Source organism: Dromiciops gliroides, chromosome 1 (genome assembly GCF_019393635.1).
Source record: "Dromiciops gliroides isolate mDroGli1 chromosome 1, mDroGli1.pri, whole genome shotgun sequence".
NCBI lineage: Eukaryota > Metazoa > Chordata > Mammalia > Microbiotheria > Microbiotheriidae > Dromiciops > Dromiciops gliroides.
The window spans coordinates 169,876,887-169,882,151 of record NC_057861.1 but is presented as its reverse complement, the minus strand read 5'-3'; the positions used below and the strand labels follow the sequence as shown (position 1 = coordinate 169,882,151).

Genomic DNA, 5,265 nt, shown 5'->3' with positions numbered 1-5,265 from the left:
CTGACTCCTTGTCCAGCACCTGGTAGGCAGGGAAAAGGAAGGTAATGAGTATTTCTTAAGTACCTACTATATTCCTGGCACTAAACTGTTTTCAAATACTCTCATTTGATTCTCACAACAACACTTTGAGGTAGGTGTTTTTATTATCCCCAATTTAAACTTGAAGAAACTGAGGCAGGGAGAAGTTAAATGACTTGCCTGGGGTCCCACCATCAATGTATGTGGCTGGATTTGAACTCAGGTCTTCCTGACTTTAAGCCCACCACTCTATCCATTGTACCATCTAGCTGCTTCATGGCATTAATAACGAGACTATAGAGGACTGAAAAACCTTCAAGACCTTGTGGTCTGAAGCTCTAATAACTAATTGAATCATATCCTGTATCTTTGGACTGGTTAAGAAAATTTCATGGCAAAAATATGTACACATAACGTCCAAATTTTGTGTACTGCAGGAGATGAGAAAAATGATGAAGAAAGCTTATCAATTCATTCCAAATTTACTGAGTATTTACTAGGGACTGTGCCAGGCACACAGGAAATATCTGACATTGCTCCTATTCCCAATGATATGTAAAGAATTTTGGAATTAAAAAAATATATATATGTAATGGGGACATGAGCCTTCAGTTTGAGACAACCTTGCTTTCTCAGCTTCCTCTCTCCCCCAGGATTGGCCATGGAGAAAATACACTGCTAGCAGCCTGAAATGGGGAAAGGGGAAATGGAATTCTAACTCAGATCAGTGAAAACTTTAGAACCCAACTTTACATCGGTACATAGGAGGATCCACCTCAGCATGCCTTTGTTCATCTTTTTTTTTTTTAATTTCTAATATTTTAATAAGAGTTCTCTGCCAGGCATTTAAAACACCAGGTTGTGTGGAGAGACTCCACTGGAGAGAGAGAGAATACAGAAAGCAGGAAGCCACAGAGCTGAGGAATCTTCTTGATTTGGGGTAGGATCTGAGAGTTCAATGCTTTCTGGTCAGCCTTGCGTTGTTCTGTAATCTCCTATTTCTCTTTTTCTGAGTCAAAAATCTCTCCTTCTTGGTGTCTAGGTTTACGGAGCCTCTTCTTGAAATAAGCATCAGTAAGATGATTTGGAATTTTCACTCCTGAAAGGTTAACCCTGGTAGAGGTAGCAATGACAAATTGCTGATGGGTTCTTCCCAGGGGAACACAGTTGATGGTCAGAGGTCCAGTCACCAGTAGCAAGCCACTAGCCAGCTGCTTCAGGAAAACCACTCACTTGCCCCTATGGTGGCAGTGAGCATGATCAGAACTGTTCCTGGGGTGATGCTAGATCAGAGTCTCCTCACATGCTGGCTGAAGGTCTTTTTGCTGCAACTTAGCAGCTTTCTGGCACATCCTCAGTAGGGTAATACCTAGGCATTTTGTGGATCTTCACCACTCGGGTTCCTCCATTCTCATCCCCATCAACTGGCTTTGAGATGGTAGCAGGCACCTTCTCTTTCTTTTTCCTTTCAATCCGGGTTTTGGGTGCAGTGTACTTGTGCTTGTACATGGCCCACCAGGAATACATGGCAGACCTGGTGTATCCACTGATCCCTCTGGCCAGGACTGGGTTGTGGCTGCAATGCCTTTGAGGCTTTACACCACCTTTTCGGCCGCATCTTCCTTTTTGGCCTTCTTTTCCTTTTTTTCTTTTTTGATCTTTTTTTCCTTTAGTTCCTTTTGGGTTTTTTGTCCGCCATCTTGAGAGAAGGGAAAGAGAAATAAGGTCTGGACTTCTGGGCTATAAGCAGGGGCCTGAGCAGTAGTGCCGCCTTTGTTCATCTTTAATAATAATAATAATAACAAAACTTTGCATTGATAATGATCCTGGAGTTTACCTAAAGCAAGATTGAGCCGTCCTCACAAGAGCTTGTTATAACCAGATTCTGGGAGCAAGCTTACAACTTCTTCCAATTGTGTCCAAGGCCTTCTAATGATATCCATGATTATATATTCTCCCTCATTCTGTTTTAGAATCATTAACCCTAGCACTAACAGAATGCCCTAAGACCCTTTCTTCTTTGGCCTTACCTTTCCTGGGGTAATTGTAGAGAAACTACATGATGACCTCCCTTTAAACTTATAAAATAAAAGAACTTATTATTGTTTGAAGCAGTAACTTGTTCATCAGATTCTTCTTTTAAGTCCTTGTAAATGAGCTTAAATACATGACAGAAATACATGAAAGAATATAATCAAAGAGATATCTTTATGGATTGGAAAGGACTCTGCATCTGGAGGCAGAGGTCTTGAGTTTGAATCCTAACTCATCCACTTGCTTTTTTGACTTTGTGTCAGTCATTTATTTTGTTATTTATTTATTTAATCACTGCGGGAATTGGATTAGATGAACTCTAAGGTCCCTTTAGCTCCAAATCAATGATCTTATGAGCCCATCTATAGATAGTACCAATAGTATTATGGGAGGTCATAAAATGAGAGAAAGGAAAAGATGCAAGGAAGATGATTGACACTTCAAATATTCTTTGAAGGAATGAAATTATTTGAACCAATGTAGGATGGTGTTAAAAGGAAAATTCTTTGTTCAGGCTGTCTCCCTGATTAAGGAGTCAAAACTAAGGACAAAGAGAATTAAAAGAGTTTATTAAAAGTATAGCAAGTACTTAACAAGTTGATGGGCTGATCACTGGGATCAGCAATGGAGCCAGCTTGTATTGATGAATTCCATAATGAGATAAAGGCAGTTCAGATAGGTTCAGCAAAAGGAGATAGGCCATCACATCTCAGTTTCTCCCCAAGGTATCAAGTAAGTATGTGACAATTTCTAGGTACAAACAGATAGGGGTATGACTTACCAAGAGAGGAATAACAGATAAGACAGTTGGAGACTGAGTGACACCTCTCCCTCCCCAGCACTGATTGACAAGCAGGTCTGGGAACAATGGGTCACTGGGTCAGCCTAACTTTAAATAGTTGGTCTAGATATTCCAGTGTGGAGGAATAGTATAAGCAAATGCAGAAGTGAAAATCTGTATCCACTATGGGGATTTAGTGGTTGTGAACAACCAAGTTCGGCTCCAGAGGGAGGAATGGGAAGATAAAGTTTAAGAGGTACAGTGGGCCAAGGACCTCCAGTGCTAAAATCTCAAACTCACAGAAAGTTAGGATGAGAAGGGCTATTCAAGATCCTTCATTCAAATGTAAGCCCCATGAGAGCAAGAACAATTGAATTTTATTTGTAAAAACAATCTGTAGTAAAGTGCCTGGAAAATGGTAAATACTTAAAAAAAAAGTTGCAGAATTGAATAGTATCTAGTACAACTCAGATGTTATAGAGTAGTAAAGTAAAATTCAGACTATTCTGTCCCACATTTACACAGAAAAGAAATGCAAGCATAATATAATCAAAACGACAACACCCACTGACTTTAGGGTCAGAGATCCTGGGTTGGAATCTTCTCTTGATAACATAGTGGGAAAAAAATTAAAGAAAAAAACAACAACAACCTAGTGGATACACTGTGACTTGTGTCTCAATTCTAATTAAACACTAGCTAGCTATGTGACCTTGGGAAATTCACTTAACCTCTATCAACCTTAGCTGTTCAATGAGGATAAAAATAGCCTATAACTAACAGAATTGTTTTAAATAAATCACTTTGTAAACCATAGAACACTAAATACATTCTATTACTGTTGGTGGTGGTGGCATTTATGTTGCTGTTGTTGTGAACAACATATTGTATGTAAAGAACTTTGCAAACATTAAACTACTATAAATTGCTAACAATTCTCCTCCTCCATCTCCTTTTTTCTCTTCCTCCTTTTCCTCCTTTTTCTCCTCTTCCTCCTCCTCCTCAAAATCATCATTAGTATTCAGAATAGGAGCATCGAATGTTTTATTAGGAAAGGCTGTAGCCCAATTTACCTAATGTTGCCCCCACTATGATAGACATATGGATTAAAATCTCTGGTCTTTCTGTTAAGAAAAAGAGGGCTTCATATGATGCTTGTTAGCAATGGTCGTCTGCAAGTGACTAAAGCCTTCTGATAAGACACTTTTCTTGCTTTTTAAAGCAAATTACTAAATCAGTTACTAAATCAATTTGCCCCCAAACAAACTGTTCTTACTCTACAGACTGAGTGACAGTACCTGTCAGACAGGAGCAGGGTAATAAAAAATGCACAAACAAATCTGTGGAAGTGAGTACACAATCCTTTTTATTTACCCCCTTTGTTTCTCACAGAGCAAGTTAAGCTGGGCTCTACTCATTCATCTTTCATTGTTATTGTTGGAAATTTAGCATTAGTCCAAGATGTTCCACTTGATGAATTATTAAAAATCTTTAACTGTTGGACAACCTTCCAGAAGTATAAGGGTGTTTTGTTTTGTTTTCTTTGTGTTTTTTTTTCTTTAAAAAAAATTACCCCTTGTTTTGCTGGGAGGGGAGACAGCTAATGAAAAATGGCCCAGAATTATTGTGAAACAATTGTCTGTAGTGTAATCAAGTCTGTGTGTGCCCTCCAACTACTCTAGGATATAATGATACATGTGTCATTAAGCAGCTGCTGTGGGTGCCTGAGGAAACGGGGAGAAATTTGTACCTATTGTTTTCCTTCCTCCCTCTTCTCCTGCCCAACATCACCCATATTCTTTCCCATTCCTTAGAGTGTTGTTTTTTTTTTAATATTCTTGAAAAGAGGTTGTGAACATACACCCACATAGCTAGGCATGCATGCATACATATCATACACATGCGCATGCATTAACACCCCCCCCACACCCTTAACCTACCACCACCACCACTGCATGCTTGTGGGAACTTTTTTTGTAATTATGGAATGCATAAAGTAAGCTTTTTAGGATGGTGATTTTTAATGCAGGAAGCAGGGGGCAAGGGAGAGTGTGTGACTAATGTTTAATTAGAACAAGCTTCCAAATAAAGCAATTATTTGTTTAACGGCTGCTAAATTTTATGTAGCAGAAGGGCTGTTGTCTATGTCTGTGTCTGTTTTTCTGTCACTCTGAGTCTGTCGCTGACTCTCTTTTTCTCTCTCTGGATTTGTCTCTGTCTCTCTGTCTCTGTCTCTGTTTCTCTTTCTCTGTCTCTCTCCCTCCCTCCCTCCCTCCCCCTTTTCCCATGGAACAGGTTCTTGTCATTTTGGGCAATTATCAATAGGGCTTCAGAGGGTAATCCTCAGACATCATTTCTTTCACCCTAAGTTAAAAGGCTACCATAAGATACCATAAAGCCAGGACAGAATGTCTTTCCCAGTTACCCTGGTG

General features: G+C 39.4%; 1 pseudogene; it reads right to left on the bottom strand.

The window, feature by feature from the left end:
* Positions 1-864: 864 nt before the first annotated feature.
* Positions 865-1,636, bottom strand: LOC122746843 (annotated as a pseudogene).
* Positions 1,637-5,265: the final 3,629 nt, after the last annotated feature.